General features: G+C 54.5%; 2 long non-coding RNA genes across 2 annotated transcripts in view; both read right to left on the bottom strand.

Moving 5' to 3' along the window:
- Window positions 1-1376: 1376 nt before the first annotated feature.
- LOC310893324 overlaps window positions 1377-18951 on the bottom strand; it is a 549839-nt gene continuing 532264 nt past the window's right edge. Inside the window, exon 4 of the long non-coding RNA XR_014578904.1 lies at window positions 1377-3468. This is a non-coding gene — a long non-coding RNA (uncharacterized lncRNA). The remainder of the gene's footprint in view (window positions 3469-18951) is intronic.
- LOC310893323 overlaps window positions 6352-18951 on the bottom strand; it is a 94204-nt gene continuing 81604 nt past the window's right edge. The window contains exon 2 of the long non-coding RNA XR_014578903.1: window positions 6352-7098. This is a non-coding gene — a long non-coding RNA (uncharacterized lncRNA). The remainder of the gene's footprint in view (window positions 7099-18951) is intronic.

Here is an 18951-nt window from a genome sequence, read left to right as displayed (position 1 = left end):
CCCACATTTCGAGGCCTGATCGTCCCTTCTATCATCATCCTAATCATTAAGAAGCTATGCAACAGCACTAGCCTTTTAAGCTAGCCAAAGAGGGACTTCCCCCTCCTTAATGATATGCCACAGCTTAACCCCGCACCATGATTTTCAATCATAATTATAACCTGATTAACCCTAGCACTCCTCATCCAACCAAAACTACTAGCCTTCACCACAACCAACCCCCCATCAAATAAGACCTCCCTCACTACCAAACCCACACCATGATCCTGACCATGAACCTAAGCTTCTGTGACCAATTTTCCAGCCCCAATCTATTTGGCATCCCCTTAATTCTACTATCCCTACTCTTCCCAGCCCTACTATTCCCGTCCCCAAACAACCGATGAATCAACAACCGCCTTTCTACTATCCAAACATGACTCCTTCACCTAATCACAAAACAACTAATAGTCCCACTCAACAAAAATGGCCACAAATGAGCCATAATATTTACATCCCTAATAATCATACTTCTTACAATCAACCTTCTAGGCCTCCTTCCATATACATTCACCCCAACCACCCAACTATCTATGAACATAGCCCTAGCCTTCCCACTATGGCTCGCCACACTACTAACAGGCATGTTTAACCATGTACGTGCCCCAGGGCCGGCTTAAAGTAGGCTCTATTGTCCCACTTTACTGCTAAATCCGCCTTCCAGAAGTGGTTTCACGCTTCTTTCCGTGTGCCCTATGAATGGGGAATGTAGCCCATTTCTTCCACTCCATAGGCTATACCTTGACCTGTCTTATTAGCGGGGTGCTATTGTGTCCACTGTTGTGCTCTCATTCGAGGTGGGCTGGCGACGGCGGTATGTAGGCTGTGTTGGCAAGGGGTGGTTGGGTTAATCGGGGATTATCGATTGTAGAACAGGCTCCTTACAATCTACTTCTTACAATCAACCTTCTAGGCCTCCTTCCATATACATTCACCCCAACCACCCAACTATCTATGAACATAGCCCTAGCCTTCCCACTATGGCTCGCCACACTACTAACAGGCCTACGAAACCAACCATCAGCCTCTTTAGCCCACCTATTACCCGAAGGTACCCCTACACCCCTAATCCCCGCACTAATCCTGATCGAAACAACCAGCCTACTAATCCGCCCCCTAGCCCTCGGAGTCCGCCTTACAGCCAACCTTACAGCAGGACACTTACTCATCCAACTCGTCTCTACAGCCTCCATTGCATTAATACCCACCCTTCCTGCAGTATCCATCCTAACAATAATCATCCTACTACTCCTAACCATCCTAGAAGTAGCAGTAGCCATAATCCAGGCCTACGTCTTCGTGCTCCTTCTAAGCCTATACTTACAAGAAAACATCTAATGGCACACCAAGCACACTCATACCACATAGTTGACCCAAGCCCTTGACCAATCTTCGGGGCAGCCGCCGCCCTACTCACAACCTCAGGATTAATCATGTGATTCCACTACAACTCATCCATACTACTAACCCTAGGCCTCATCTCAATACTCCTAGTAATACTCCAATGATGACGAGACATTGTACGAGAAAGCACCTTCCAAGGCCATCACACTCCCACAGTCCAAAAAGGCCTACGATACGGCATAATCCTTTTCATCACATCCGAAGCATTCTTCTTCTTAGGGTTCTTCTGAGCGTTCTTCCACTCGAGCCTGGCCCCAACCCCAGAACTAGGAGGCCAATGACCCCCAACAGGAATTAAACCACTCAACCCGATAGAAGTCCCCCTACTAAACACAGCCATCCTACTAGCCTCAGGCGTTACCGTAACGTGAGCCCATCACAGCATCACAGAAGGAAACCGAAAACACGCCATCCACGCCCTAACCCTAACGATCCTCCTGGGATTCTACTTCACAGCCCTACAAGCAATAGAATACCACGAAGCCCCATTCTCAATCGCCGATAGCGTCTACGGATCTACCTTCTTCGTTGCCACTGGATTCCACGGACTCCACGTAATCATCGGATCCTCCTTCCTGACCGTCTGCCTCTTCCGACTGATCAAGTTCCACTTTACATCAGACCACCACTTCGGATTCGAGGCAGCAGCCTGATACTGACACTTCGTAGACATCATCTGACTATTCCTCTACATAACCATCTACTGATGAGGATCTTGCTCTTCTAGTATATTAATTACAATTGACTTCCAATCTCTAGAATCTGGTATAAACCCAGAGGAGAGCAATGAACGCACTCATGTTCATATTCGCCCTATCATCAATCCTAAGCGCCGCCCTAACCGCATTAAACTTCTGACTCGCCCAAATAAACCCCGACTCAGAGAAACTCTCACCGTACGAATGTGGATTCGACCCACTTGGATCTGCTCGATTACCATTCTCAGTCCGATTCTTCCTCAGTAGCCATCCTGTTCGTCCTATTCGACCTAGAAATCGCCCTCCTACTCCCCCTGCCATGAGCCGTCCAACTCCAATCCCCCCTAATGACCCTCACCTGAACTGTAGTGATCCTCCTTCTCCTAACACTCGGACTGGCCTACGAGTGAATTCAAGGGGGCCTAGAATGAGCAGAATAACAGAAAGTTAGTCTAACCAAAAAGATAGCTGGTTTCGACCCAGCAGATTACAGCCAACCCTGTAACTTTCTTATGTCGCCCCTACATTTAAGCTTCTACTCAGCCTTCATTTTCAGCGGACTAGGACTAGCCTTCCACCGAACCCACCTAGTATCCGCCCTACTATGCCTTGAAAGCATAATATTATCGATATTCGTAGGCCTATCAATATGATCCATCGAAAACCAAGTCTCCTCATTCACCATGGTACCAATTCTCATGCTAACCTTCTCAGCGTGTGAGGCGGGCACAGGCCTGGCCATCCTAGTAGCCTCCACCCGCACACATGGCTCCGACCATCTACACAACCTAAACCTCCTGCAATGCTAAAAATCATCCTACCCACAATCATACTTCTTCCAACAGCCCTGCTGTCTCCACCAAAATTTCTATGGACTAACACCACCTTATACAGCCTCCTAATCGCTGCCCTAAGCCTACAGTGATTAATCCCAACCTACTACCCCTACAAATTTTTATCCAACTGAACAGGAATTGACCAAATCTCATCCCCCCTCCTAGTACTATCCTGCTGACTACTCCCACTCATAATCATAGCAAGCCAAAACCACCTGCAACAAGAACCCCTACAACGCAAACGAATCTTTATCTCAACCTTAGTCGCAGTCCAGCCATTCATCCTACTAGCCTTTTCCACCACAGAACTAGCACTATTTTACATCTCATTTGAAGCAACCCTCATTCCCACCCTAATCTTAATCACCCGATGGGGGAACCAACCAGAACGCCTAAGCGCTGGCATACACCTGCTATTCTACACGCCAGTAAGCTCTCTACCCCTGCTAATCACAATCATACACCTATACGTGAAAATTGGCACCCTGCACCTGCCAACCCTACAACTAACCCACCCAACCCTATCCACCTCATGGACAGGAATACTATCAGGTCTAGCACTGCTCATAGCATTCATAGTAAAAGCCCCACTATACGGCCTACACCTCTGACTGCCAAAAGCCCACGTAGAAGCACCCATCGCAGGCTCAATACTCCTCGCCGCCCTACTACTAAAGCTAGGAGGATACGGAATTATACGAGTCACTCTATTTATGGGCCCACTGTCCAACCTCCTGCACTACCCCTTCCTAACCCTGGCCCTATGAGGCGCCCTAATGACTAGCTCAATCTGCCTACGACAGACAGACCTAAAATCACTAATCGCTTATTCATCCGTTAGCCACATAGGCCTAGTTATCGCCGCAGGAATAATCCAAACCCACTGATCATTCTCAGGGGCAATGATCCTAATAATTTCCCATGGACTAACTTCCTCCATACTATTCTGCCTAGCCAACACAAACTATGAACGTACGCACAGCCGAATTCTACTACTCACACGAGGCCTACAACCTCTCCTACCACTCATAGCTACCTGATGATTGCTGGCCAATCTAACAAACATAGCCTTACCCCCAACAACAAACCTCATAGCAGAGCTAACCATTATAATCACCTTATTCAACTGATCTGCCTTCACGATCATCCTAACAGGAATCGCAACCCTACTAACCGCCTCCTACACCTTATTCATACTACTAATGACCCAACGAGGCTCAATCCCCTCCCACATCACATCTATGCAAAACTCAACCACGCGAGAACACCTGCTCATAACACTCCACATTATCCCAATATTCCTCCTAATCCTCAAACCCGAACTGATCTCCGGAATCCCCTCATGCAAGTATAGTTTAAACCAAACATTAGACTGTGATTCTAAGAATAGAAGTTCAAACCTTCTTACCTGCCGAGGGGAGGGTTTAACCAACAAGAGCTGCTAACTCTTACATCTGAGCCTAAAACCTCAGCCCCCTTACTTTTAAAGGATAACAGCAATCCACTGGTCTTAGGAACCACCCATCTTGGTGCAAATCCAAGTAAAAGTAGTGAACCCCACACTACTAATCAACTCCCTCACACTACTCACGCTGACAATCCTCCTAACCCCAATCATCCTGCCATTTCTATTTAAAAACTTTAAAAACACCCCACAAGCCACCACCCGCGCTGTTAAAACCGCATTCCTAATTAGCCTAGCCCCTACAACCGCATTCATCTACTCGGGAGTAGAATCTGTCACCTGCCACTGGGAGTGAAAATTCATTATAAACTTTAAAATCCCCCTGAGCCTAAAAATAGACCAATACTCAATAACATTTCTTCCAATCGCCCTATTTGTAACATGATCAATCCTACAATTCGCCATATGATACATGGCCTCAGAGCCATACGTAACAAAATTTTTCACCTACCTACTGACATTCCTAGTCGCCATACTCCTCCTAACAACCGCAAACAACATATTCCTCCTATTCGTAGGCTGGGAAGGAGTACGAATCATGTCCTTCCTTCTCATCGGCTGATGACAAGGCCGAGCAGATGCCAACACCGCCGCCCTACGAGCCGTAATCTACAACCGAATCGGAGACATCGGACTGATCCTGAGCATAGCATGACTAGCTTCAACATTCAACACCTGAGAGATCCAACAAGCCGTACACCCCCACCAAACCCCAATCCTCCCCCTCATAGGATTAATCCTCGCAGCCGCAGGAAAATCCGCCCAATTTGGACTCCACCCATGACTGCCCGCAGCAATAGAAGGCCCCACCCCAGTATCAGCCCTACTGCACTCCAGTACCATAGTAGTAGCCGGAATCTTCCTGCTCATCCGCATGCACCCCCTGCTAGCCACCAACCAGACAGCCCTAACTGCCTGCCTATGCCTAGGTGCTCTATCAACCCTATTCGCTGCCACATGCGCCCTAACCCAAAATGACATCAAAAAAATCATTGCTTTCTCAACATCCAGCCAACTAGGACTAATAATAGTCACTATCGGACTAAACCTCCCACAACTAGCCTTCCTACACATCTCAACCCATGCCTTCTTTAAAGCCATACTATTCCTATGCTCAGGGTCTATCATCCACAACCTAAACGGAGAACAAGATATCCGAAAGATAGGAGGCCTACAGAAAATACTCCCAGTCACTACTTCCTGCCTAACCATCGGAAACCTGGCGCTGATAGGAACCCCATTCCTAGCCGGATTCTACTCAAAAGACCTCATCATCGAAAGCTTAAACACATCATACCTAAATACTTGAGCCCTACTCCTAACCCTTATAGCCACAGCATTCACCGCAACCTACAGCATCCGCATAACCATCCTAGTCCAAGCTGGACAAACCCGAATCCCCCCAATAGTATCAATAAACGAAAACAACCCACTAATCACCGCCCCCCTAACCCGACTCGCCCTAGGCAGCATTACAGCAGGAATAATCATTACCTCTTTCATCACACCAACCAAAACCCCCCCAATAACCATACCCCTTATCACCAAAACCGCTGCCATCCTCATAACAATCCTAGGAATCATCCTAGCCCTAGAACTATCGAACATAACACACACCCTCACTCACCCCAAACCAACCCCCCTCATAAATTCTCCTCTGCATTAGGGTACTTCAACCCCCTAGTACACCGATTCTTCTCCAAAAACCTACTAGAAAAGGGACAAAACATTGCCCTACACTTGATCGACCTCTCCTGACTCAAAAAAATAGGGCCAGAGGGCCTTGCTGAACTACAAGTAGCCGCAAGCAAAGCCGCAACCTCAATACACACAGGGCTAATTAAGGCCTACCTAGGATCCTTCGCCCTCTCCATCCTGGTAATAATCCTAATAACACACAGACTCACTAATGGCCCCTAACATCCGCAAATCCCATCCCCTACTAAAAATAATCAACAACTCCCTAATCGACCTACCCGCCCCCTCCAACATCTCTGCCTGATGAAACTTCGGCTCCCTTCTAGCCATCTGCTTAGCCACACAAATCCTAACAGGCCTGCTACTAGCCATACACTACACCGCAGACACTTCACTCGCCTTCTCCTCAGTAGCTCACACATGCCGAGACGTCCAGTACGGATGGCTCATCCGCAACCTCCACGCCAACGGTGCTTCGCTCTTCTTTATCTGCATCTACTTACACATCGGACGAGGCCTCTACTACGGCTCCTACCTATACAAAGAAACCTGAAACACAGGAGTAATCCTCCTACTCACCCTAATAGCAACTGCCTTCGTAGGGTATGTCCTACCATGAGGACAAATGTCATTCTGAGGGGCCACCGTAATCACCAACCTATTCTCAGCCATCCCGTACATTGGGCAAACTCTAGTAGAATGAGCCTGAGGAGGATTCTCAGTAGACAATCCAACCTTAACCCGATTCTTCGCCATCCACTTCCTACTGCCCTTCCTAATTGCAGGAATCACCCTAGTCCACCTAAACTTCCTACACGAATCAGGCTCAAATAACCCACTAGGAATCGTATCAGACTGCGACAAAATCCCATTCCACCCATACTTCTCCATTAAAGACAGCTTAGGGCTTACCCTAATAATCACCCCTCTAATAGCACTAGCCCTATTTTCACCGAACCTCCTGGTTCTTGGAATCCTAGTTGGGAGTGGTTGGCCACATGAGATGTACAGGATTTTTACCTGTGATTTAGTCTTGACAAGGCTATGTAATTGGTTTACTAACGTCTCATAAGAAAGAAGCATGAGCGGTTAATGCAGTTGGCTTGAAACCCATCCCCAGTGGTGCAAGTGCACTCTCTGAACTCACTGAAGTGCATCCCCAGTGGTGCCAGTGCACTCTCTGCACTCACTGCAGTGCATCCCCAGTGGTGCCAGTGCAACCTCTGGACTCACTGCACTGCATCCCCAGTGGTGCCAGTGCACTCTGTGGACTCACTGTAGTGCATCCCCAGTGGTGCCAGTGCACTCTCTGGACTCACTGCACTGCATCCCCAGTGGTGCCAGTGCAGTCTCTGGACTCACTGCAGTGCATCCCCAGTGGTGCCAGTGCACTCTCTGGACTCACAGCACTGCAGCCCCAGTGGTGCCAGTGCACTCTCTGGACTCACTGCACTGCATCCCCAGTGGTGCCAGTGCACTCTCTGGACTCACTGCACTGCATCCCCAGTGGTGCCAGTGCACTCTCTGGACTCACTGCACTGCATCCCCAGTGGTGCCAGTGCGCTCTCTGGAGTCACAGCACTGCATCCCCAGTGGTGCCAGTGCAATCTCTGGACTCACTGCACTGCATCCCCAGTGGTGCCAGTGCACTCTCTGGACTCACTGAAGTGCATCCCCATTGGTGCCATTGCACTCTCTGCACTCACTGCACTGCATCCCCATTGGTGCCAGTGCACTCACTGGACTGACTGCACTGCATCCCCAGTGGTGCCAGTGCGCTCTCCGGAGTCACAGCACTGCATCCCCAGTGGTGCCAGTGCACTCACTGGACACACTGTACTGCATCACAGGTGGTGCCAGTGCACTCTCTGCACTCACTGCACAGCATCCCCAGTGGTGCCAGTGCATTCACTGGACTCACTGGACTGCATCACCAGTGGTGCCAGTGCACTCTCTGGACTCACTGCACTGCATCCCCAGTGGTGCCAGTGCACTCTCTGGACTCACTGCACTGCATCCCCAGTGGTGCCAGTGCACTCTCTGGACTCACTGCACTGCATCCCCAGTGGTGCCAGAGCACTCTCTGGACTCACTGCACTGCATCCCCAGTGGTGCCAGTGCACTCTCTGGACTCACTGCACCGCATCCCCAGTGGTGTCAGTACACTCTCTGGACTCACTGAAGTGCATCCCAAGTGGTGCCAGTGCACTCTCTGGACTCACTAAACTGCATCACCGGTGGTGCCAGTGCACTCTCTGGACTCACTGCACTGCATCCCCAGTGGTGCCAGTGCAATCTCTGGACTCACTGTAGTGCATCCCCAGTGGTGCCAGTGCACTCTCTGGACTCACTGCAGTGCATCACCAGTGGTGCCAGTGCACTCTCTGGACTCACTGCAGTGCATCCCCAGTGGTGCCAGTGCACTCTCTGGTCTCACTGCACTGCATCCCCAGTGGTGCCAGTGCACTCTCTGTACTCACTGCACTGCATTCCCAGTGGTGCCAGTGAAGTCTCTGGACTCACTGCACTGCATCCCCAGTGGTGCCAGTGCACTCTCTGGACTCACTGCACTGCATCCCCACTGCTGCCAGTGCACTCTCTGGACTCACTGCAGAGCATCCCCAGTGGTGCCAGTGCACTCTCTGGACTCACTGCACTGCATCCCCAGTGGTGCCAGTGCACTCTCTCGAGTCACTGCACTACATCCCCAGTAGTGCCAGTGCACTCACTGGACTCACTGTACTGCATCATCGGTGGTGCCAGTGCACTCTCTGGACTCACTTCACTGCATCCCCAGTGGTGCCAGTGCACTCTCTGGACTCACTTCACTGCATCCCCAGTGGTACCAGTGCACTCACTGGACTCACTGTACTGCATCACCAGTGGTGCCAGTGCACTCTCTGGACTCACTGCACTGCATCCCCAGTGGTTCCAGTGCATTCACTGGACTCACTGTACTGCATCTCCAGTGGTGCCAGTGCACTCTCTGGACTCACTGCACTGCATCCCCAGTGGTGCCAGTGAGCTCTCTGGACTCACTGCTCTGCATCCCCAGTGGTGCCAGTGTACTCACAGGATTCACTGCACTGCATCCCCAGTGGTGCTAGTGCACTCTCTGGACTCACTGCAGTGCATCCCCAGTGGTGCCAGTGCACTCTCTGGACTCACTGAAGTGCATTCTCAGTGGTGCCAGTACACTCACTGGGCTCACTGAAGTGCATCCCCAGTGGTGCCAGTACACTCACTGGACTCACTGCACTGCATCCCCAGTGGTGCCAGTGCACTCTCTGGACTCACTGCACTGCATCCCCAGTGGTGCCAGTGCACTCTCTGGACTCACTGTAGTGCATCCCCAGTGGTGCCAGTGCACTCTCTGGACTCACTGCAGTGCATCCCCAGTGGTGCCAGTGCACTCTCTGGACTCACTGTACTGCATCACCAGTGGTGCCAGTGCACTCTCTGGACTCACTGCAGTGCATCCCCAGTGGTGCCAGTGCACTCTCTGGACTCACTGCACTGCAGCCCCGGTGGTGCCAGTGCAATCTCTGGACTCACTGCACTGCATCCCCAGTGGTGCCAGTGCACTCTCTGGACTCACTGCACTGCATCCCCAGTTTTGCCAGTGAAGTCTTTGTACTCACTGCACTGCATCCCCAGTGGTGCCAGTGCACTCTCTGGAGTCACTGAAGTGCATCCCCAGTGGTGCCAGTGCACTCTCTGGACTCACTGCACTGCATGCCCAGTGGTGCCAGTGCACTCTCTGGAGTCACTGAAGTGCATCCCCAGTGGTGCCAGTGCAATCTCTGGACTCACTGTAGTGCATCCCCAGTGGTGCCAGTGCACTCTCTGGACTCACTGCAGTGCATCCCCAGTGGTGCCAGTGCACTCTCTGGACTCACTGTACTGCATCCCCAGTGGTGCCAGTGCACTCTCTGGACTCACTGCAGTGCATCCCCAGTGGTGACAGTGCACTCTCTGGACTCACTGCACTGCAGCCCCGGTGGTGCCAGTGCAATCTCTGGACTCACTGCACTGCATCCCCAGTGGTGCCAGTGCATTCTCTGGACTCACTGCAGTGCATCACCAGTGGTGCCAGTGCACTCTCTGGACTCACTGAGGTGCATCCCCAGTGGTGCCAGTGCAATCTCTGGACTCACTGCAGTGCATCCCCAGTGGTGCCAGTGCACACTCTGGACTCACTGCACTGCATCCCCAGTGGTGCCAGTGCACTCTCTGGACTCACTGCACTGCATCCCCAGTGTTCACAGTGCACTCTCTGCACTCACTACACTGCATCCCAAGTGGTTCCAGTGCACTCTCTGGACTCACTGCACTGCATCCCCAGTGGTGCCAGTGCACTCTGTGGACTCACTGCACTGCATCCCCAGTGGTGTCAGTGCACTCTCTGGACTCACTGCAGTGCATCCCCAGTGGTGCCAGTGCACTCTCTCGACTCACTGCACTGCATCCCCAGTGGAGCCCGTGCACTCTCTGGACTCACTGAAGTGCATCCCCAGTGGTGCCAGTGCACTCTCTGGACTCACTGCATTGCATCCCCGTAGGTGGCAGTGCACTCTCTGGACTCACTGCAGTGCATCCCCAGTGGTGCCAGTGCACTCTCTGGACTCACTGAAGTGCATTCTCAGTGGTGCCAGTGCACTCTCTGGACTCACTGCACTGCATCCCCAGTGGTGCCAGTACACTCACAGGACTGACTGCACTACATCCCCAGTGGTGCCAGTGCGCTCTCTGGACTCACTGCACTGCATCCCCATTGGTGCCAGTGCATTTTCTGGACTCACCGCACTGCACCCTGAGTGGTGCCAGTGCACTCTCTGGACTCACTGCAGTGCATCCCCAGTGGTGCCAGTGCACTCTCTGGACTCACTGTACTGCATCCCCAGTGTTGCCAGTGCACTCTCTGGACTCACTGCAGTGCATCCCCAGTGGTGCCAAAGCACTCTCTGGACTCCCGGCACCGCATCCCCAGTGGTGCCAGTGCACTCTCTGGGCTCACTGCAGTGCATCCCCAGTGGTGCCAGTGCACTCTCTTGACTCACTGCACTGCATCCCCAGTGGTGCCAGTGTACTCACTGGACTCACTGCACTGCATTCCCCAGTGGTGCTAGTGCAATCTCTGGACTCACTGCAGTGCATCCCCACTGCTGCCAGTGCACTCTCTGGACTCACTGAAGTGCATTCTCAGTGGTTCCAGTGCACTCTGTGGACTCACTGCAGTGCATCCCCAGTGGTGCCAGTGCGCTCTCTGGACTCACTGCAGTGCATCCCCAGTGGTGCCAGTGCACTCTCTGGACTCACTGCACTGCATCCCCAGTGCTGCCAGTGCACTCTCTGGACTCACTGCAGTGCATCCGCAGTGGTGCCAGTGCACTCTCTGGACTCACTGCACTGCATCCCCAGTGGTGCCAGTGCACTCTCTGGACTCACTGAAGTGCATTCTCAGTGGTGCCAGTGCACTCTCTGGACTCACTGCAGTGCATCCCCAGTGGTGCCAGTACACTCACTGGACTCACTGCACTGCATCCCCAGTGGTGCCAGTGCACTCTCTGGACTCACTGCACTGCATCCCCAGTGGTGCCAGTGCACTCTCTGGACTCACTGCACTGCATCCCCAGTGCTGCCTGTGCACTATCTGGACTCACTGCACTGCATCCCCAGTGGTGCCAGTGCAATCTCTGGAATCACTGCACTGCATCCCCAGTGGTGCCAGTGCACACTCTGGACTCACTGCACTGCATCCCCAGTGTTGCCAGTGCACTCTCTGGACTCACTGCACTGCAACCCCAGTGTTGCCAGTGCACTCTCTGGACTCACTGCACTGCATCCCCAGTATTGCCAGTGCACTCTCTGGACTCACTGCACTGCATCCCCAGTGGTGCCAGTGCACTCTCTGGACTCACTTCAGTGCATCCCCAGTGGTGCCAGAGCACTCTCTGGACTCACTGCACTGCATCCCCAGTGGTGCCAGTGCACTCTCTGGACTCACTGCACTGCAGCCCCAGTGGTGCCAGTGCACTCTCTGGACTCACTGCACTGCATCCCAAGTATTGCCAGTGCACTCCCTGGACTCACTGCACTGCATCCCCAGTGCTGCCAGTGCACTCTCTGGACTCACTGCACTGCATCCCCAGTGGTGCCACTGCACTCTCTGGACTCACTGCACTGCATGTCCAGTGGTGCCAGTGCACTCTCTGCACTCACTGCACTGCATCCCCAGTGGTGCCAGTGCACTCACTGGACTCACTGCAGTGCATTCCCTCTGGTGCCAGTGCACTCTCTGGACTCACTGCACTGCATCCCCAGTGGTGCCAGTGCACTCTCTGGACTCACTGCAGTGCATCACCAGTGGTGCCAGTGCACTCTCTGGACTCACTGAAGTGCATCCCCAGTGGTGCCAGTGCACTCTCTGGACTCACTGAAATGCATCCCCAGTGGTGCCAGTGCACTCTGTGGACTCACTGCAGTGCATCCCCAGTGGTGCCAGTGCACTCTCTGGACTCACTGCAGTGCATCCCCAGTGGTGCCAGTGCACTCTCTGGACTCACTGCACTGCATCCCCAGTGGTACCAGTGCACTCTGTGGACTCACTGCAGTGCATCCCCAGTGGTGCCAGTGCACTCTCTGGACTCACTGCACTGCATCTCCAGTGGTGCCAATGCACTCTCTGGACTCACTGCACTGCATCCCCAGTGGTGCCAGTGCACTCTCTGGACTCACTGAAGTGCATCCCCAGTGGTGCCAGTGCACTCTCTGGAGTCACTGCACTGCATCCCCAGTGGTGCCAGTGCACTCACTGGACTCACTGCACTGCATCCCCAGTGGTGCCAGTGCACTCACTGGACTTACTGCAGTGCATTCCCTCTGGTGCCAGTGCACTCTCTGGACTCACTGCACTGCATCCCCACTGGTGCCAGTGCACTCTCTGGACTCACTGCAGTGCATCCCCAGTGGTGCCAGTGCACTCTCTGGACTCACTGCAGTGCATCACCAGTGGTGCCAGTGCACTCTCTGGACTCACTGCAGTGCATCCCCAGTGGTGCCAGTGCACTCTCTGGACTCACTGCAGTGCATCCCCAGTGGTGCCAGTGCACTCTCTGGACTCACTGCACTGCATCCCCAGTGGTGCCAGAGCACTCTCTGGACTCACTGCACTGCATCCTCTGTGCTGCCAGTGCACTCTCTGGACTCACTGCACTGCATCCCCAGTGGTGCCAGTGCACTCTCTGGACTCACTGTACTGCATCCCCAGTTGAGCGCGTGCACTCTCTGGACTCACTGAAGTGCATCTCCAGTGGTGCCAGTGCACTCTCTGGACTCACTGCACTGCATCCCCAGTGGTGCTAGTGCACTCTTTGGACTCACTGCAGTGCATCCCCAGTGGTGCCAGTGCACTCTCTGGACTCACTGAAGGGCATTCTCAGTGGTGCCAGTGCACTCTCTGGACTCACTGCAGTGCATCCCCAGTGGTGCCAGTACTCTCACTGGACTGACTGCACTGCATCCCCAGTGGTGCCAGTGCACTCTCTGGACTCACCGCACCGCATCCCCAGTGGTGCCAGTGCACTCTCTGGAGTAACTGCAGTGCATCACCAGTGGTGCCAGTGCACTCTCTGGACTCACTGCACTGCATCCCCAGTGGTGCCAGTGCACTCTGTGGACTCACTGCACTGCATCCCCAGTGGTGCCAGAGCACTCTCTGGACTCACTGCGGTGCATCCCCAGTGGTGCCAGTGCACTCTCTGGACTCACTGCACTGCATCCCAAGTGGTGCCAGTGCACTCTCTGGACTCACTGCACTGCATCCCCAGTGGTGCCAGTGCACTCTCTGGACTCCCGGCACTGCATCCCCAGTGGTGCCAGTGCACTCTCTGGGCTCACTGCAGTGCATCCCCAGTGGTGCCAGTGCACTCTCTTGACTCACTGCACTGCATCCCCAGTGGTGCCAGTGCACTCACTGGATTCACTGCACTGCATCCCCAGTGGTGCTAGTGCACTCTCTGGACTCACTGCAGTGCATCCCCAGTGGTACCAGTGCACTCTCTGGACTCACTGAAGTGCATTCTCAGTGGTGCCAGTGCACTCTGTGGACTCACTGCAGTGCATCCCCAGTGGTGCCAGTGCGCTCTCTGGACTCTCTGCAGTGCATCCCCAGTGGTGCCAGTGCACTCTCTGGACTTACTGCACTGCATCCCCAGTGCTGCCAGTGCACTCTCTGGACTCACTGCACTGCATCCCCAGTGGTGCCAGTGCACTCTCTGGACTCACTGCACTGCATCCCCAGTGGTGCCAGTGCACTCTCTGGACTCACTGCACTGCATCCCCAGTGGTGCCAGTGCACTCTCTGGACTCACTGCACTGCATCCCCAGTGGTACCAGTGCACTCTGTGGACTCACTGCAGTGCATCCCCAGTGGTGCCAGTGCACTCTCTGGACTCACTGCACTGCATCCCCAGTGGTGCCAATGCACTCTCTGGACTCACTGCACTGCATCCCCAGTGGTGCCAGTGCACTCTCTGGACTCACTGAAGTGCATCCCCAGTGGTGCCAGTGCACTCTCTGGAGTCACTGCACTGCATCCCCAGTGGTGTTAGTGCCTTCTGTGGACTCACTGCAGTGCATCCCCAGTGGTGCCAGTGCACTCTCTGGACTCACTGAAGGGCATTCTCAGTAGTGCCAGTGCACTCTCTGGATTCACTGCAGTGCATCCCCAGTGGTGCCAGTACAGTCACTGGACTGACTGCACTGCATCCCCAGTGGTGCCAGTGCACTCTCTGGACTCACCGCACCGCATCCCCAGTGGTTCCAGTGCACTCTCTGGAGTAACTGCAGTGCATCACCACTGGTGCCAGTGCACTCTCTGGATTCACTGCACTGCATCCCCAGTGGTGCCAGTGCACTCTCTGGACTCACTGCAGTGCATCCCCAGTGGTACCAGTGCACTCTCTGAACTCACTGAAGTGCATTCTCAGTGGTGCCAGTGCACTCTGTGGACTCACTGCAGTGCATCCCCAGTGGTGCCAGTGCGCTCTCTGGACTCACTGCAGTGCATCCCCAGTGGTGCCAGTGCACTCTCTGGACTCACTGCACTGCATACCCAGTGGTGCCAGTGCACTCTCTGGACTCACTGCACTGCATCCCCAGTGGTGCCAGTGCACTCTCTGGACTCACTGCAGTGCATCCCCAGTGGTGCCAGTGCACTCTCTGGACTCACTGCAGTGCATCCCCAGTGGTGCCAGTGCACTCTCTGGACTCACTGCACTGCATCCCCAGTGGTACCAGTGCACTCTGTGGACGCACTGCAGTGCATCCCCAGTGGTGCCAGTGCACTCTCTGGACTCACTGCACTGCATCCCCAGTGGTGCCAATGCACTCTCTGGACTCACTGCACTGCATCCCCAGTGGTGCCAGTGCACTCTCTGGACTCACTGCACTGCATCCCAAGTGGTGCCAGTGCACTCTCTGGAGTCACTGCACTGCATCCCCACTGGTGCCAGTGCACTCATTGGATTCATTGCACTACATTCCCAGTGGTGCTAGTTCACTCTCTGGACTCACTGCAGTGCATCCCCAGTGGTGCCAGTGCACTCTTTGGACTCACTGAAGTGCATTCTCAGTGGTGCCAGTGCACTCTCTGGACTCACTGCAGTGCATCCCCAGTGGTGCCAGTGCGCTCTCTGGACTCACTGAAGTGCATTCTCAGTGGTGCCAGTGCACTCTCTGGACTCACTGCACTGCATCCCCAGTGGTGCCTGTACACTCTCTGGACTCACTGCACTGCATCCCCAGTGGTGCTAGTGCACTCTGTGGACTCACTGCAGTGCTTCCCCCGTGGTGCCAGTGCACTCTCTGGACTCACTGAAGGGCATTCTCAGTGGTGCCAGTGCACTCTCTGGACTCACTGCAGTGCATCACCAGTGGTGCCAGCGCACTCTCTGGACTCACCGCACCGCATCCCCAGTGGTGCCAGTGCACTCTCTGGAGTAACTGCAGTGCATCCCCAGTGGTGCCAGTGCACTCTCTGGACTCACTGCACTGCATCCCCAGTGGTGCCAGAGCACTCTCTGGACTCACTGCACTGCATCCCCAGTGCTGCCTGTGCACTCTCTGGACTCACTGCACTGCATCCCCAGTGGTGCCACTGCACTCTCTGGACTCACTGCACTGCATCCCCAGTGGTGCCAGTGCACTCCCTGCACTCACTGCACTGCATCCCCAGTGGTGCCAGTGCACTCTCTGGCGTCACTGCACTGCATCCCCAGTGGTTCCAGTGCACTCTCTGGACTCACTGCAGTGCATCCCCAGTGGTGCCAGTGCACTCTCTGGACTCACTGCACTGCATCCCCAGTGGTGCCAGTGCACTCTCTGGACTCACTGAAGTGCATCCCCCGTGGTGCCAGTGCGATCTCTGGACTCACTGCACTGCATCCCCAGTGGTGCCAGTGCACACTCTGGACTCACTGCACTGCATCCCCAGTGGTGCCAGTGCACTCTCTGGAGTAACTGCAGTGCATCCCCAGTTTTGCCAGTGCACTCTCTGGACTCACTGCACTGCATACCCAGTGGTGCCAGTACACTCACTGGACTGACTGCACTGCATCCCCAGTGGTGCTAGTGCACTCTCTGGACTCACTGCACTGCATCGCCAGTGTTGCCAGAGCACTCTCTGGACTCACTGCAGTGCATCCCCAGTGGTGCCAGTGCACTCTCTGGACTCACTGTACTGCATCCCCAGTGGTGCCAGTGCACTCTGTGGACTCACTGCTGTGCATCCCCAGTGGTGCCAGTGCACTCTCTGGACTCACTGCACTGCATGCCCAGTGGTGCCAGTGCACTCTCTGGACTCACTGCACTGCATCCCCAGTGGTGCAAGTGCACTCTCTGGACTCACTGCAGTGCATCCCAAGTGGTGCCAATGCACTCTCTGGACTCACTGCAGTGCATCCCCAGTGGTGCCAGTACACTCTCTGGACTCACTGCACTGCATCCCCAGTGGTGCCAGTGCACTCTCTGGACTCACTGCACTGCATCCCCAGTGCTGCAAGTGCACTCTCTGGACTCACTGCAGTGCATCACAAGTGGTGCCAATGCACTCTCTGGACTCACTACAGTGCATCCCCAGTGGTGCCAGTACACTCACTGGACTCACTGCACTGCATCCCCAGTGGTGCCAGTGCAGTCTCTGCACTCACTGAAGTGCATCTCCAGTGGTGCCAGTGAACTCTCTGGACTCACTGCACTGCATCCCCAGTGGTGCCAGTGCACTCTCTGGACTCACTGCACTGCATCCCCAGTGGTGCCAGTGCACTCTCTGGACTCACTGCACTGCATCCCCAGTGGTGCCAGTTCACTCTCTGGACTCACTGCACTGCATCTCCAATGGTGCCAGTGCACTCTCTGGACTCACTGCACTGCATCCCCAGTGGTGCCAGTGCACTCTCTGGACTCACTGCTGTGCATCCCCAGTGGTGCCAGTGCACTCTCTGGACTCACTGCACTGCATCTCCAATGGTGCCAATGCACTCTCTGGACTCACTGTACTGCATCCCCAGTGGTGCCAGTGCGCTCTCTGGACTCACTGCAGTGCATCTCCGGTGGAGCCAGTGTACTCTCTGGACTCACTGCACTGCATCCCCAGTGGTGCTAGTGCACTCTGTGGACTCACTGCAGTGCATCCCCAGTGGTGCCAGTGCACTCTCTGGACTCACTGAAAGGCATTCTCAGTGGTGCCAGTGCACTCTCTGGACTCACTGCAGTGCATCACCAGTGGTGCCAGTGCACTCTCTGGACTCACCGCACCGCATCCCCAGAGGTGCCAGTGCACTCTCTGGAGTAACTGCAGTGCATCACCAGTGGTGCCAGTGCACTCTCTGGACTCACTGCACTGCATCCCCAGTGGTGCCAGTGCACTCTCTGGACTCACTGCACTGCATCCCCAGTGGTGCCAGAGCACTCTCTGGACTCACTGCACTGCATCCCCAGTGCTGCCTGTGCACTCTCTGGACTCACTGCACTGCATCCCCAGTGGTGCCACTGCACTCTCCGGACTCACTGCACTGCATCCCCAGTGGTGCCAGTGCACTCCCTGCACTCACTGCACTGCATCCCCAGTGGTGCCAGTGCACTCACTGGACTCACTGCAGTGCATTCCCTCTGGTGCCAGTGCACTCTCTGGACTCACTGCACTGCATCCCCAGTGGTGCCAGTGAACTCTCTGGACTCACTGCAGTGCATCCCCAGTGGTGCCAGTGCACTCTCTGGACTCACTGCAGTGCATCCCCAGTGGTGCCAGTGCACTCTCTGGACTCACTGAAGTTAATCCCCCGTGGTGCCAGTGCGATCTCTGGACTCACTGCACTGCATTCCCAGTGGTGCCAGTGCACACTCTGGACTCACTGCACTGCATCCCCAGTGGTGCCAGTGCACTCTCTGGACTCACTGCAGTGCATCCCCAGTTTTGCCAGTGCACTCTCTGGACTCACTACACTGCATACCCAGTGGTGCCAGTGCACTCTCTGGACTCACTGCACTGCATCCCCAGTGGTGCCAGTGCACTCTCTGGACTCACTGCACTGCATCCCCAGTGGTGCCAGTGCACTCTGTGGACTCACTGAAGTGCATCCCCAGTGGAGCCCGTGCACTCTCTGGACTCACTGAAGTGCATCCCCTGTGGTGCCAGTGCACTCTCTGGACTCACTGCACTGCATCCCCAGTGGTGCCAGTGCACTCTGTGGACTCACTGCAGTGCATCCCCAGTGGTGCCAGTGCACTCTCTGGACTCACTGAAGTGCAT

This window comes from Anser anser (genome assembly GCF_964211835.1).
Source record: "Anser anser genome assembly, chromosome: 2".
In the NCBI taxonomy this organism is placed as follows: domain Eukaryota; kingdom Metazoa; phylum Chordata; class Aves; order Anseriformes; family Anatidae; genus Anser; species Anser anser.
This window is presented reverse-complemented; position numbering and strand designations above follow the sequence as displayed.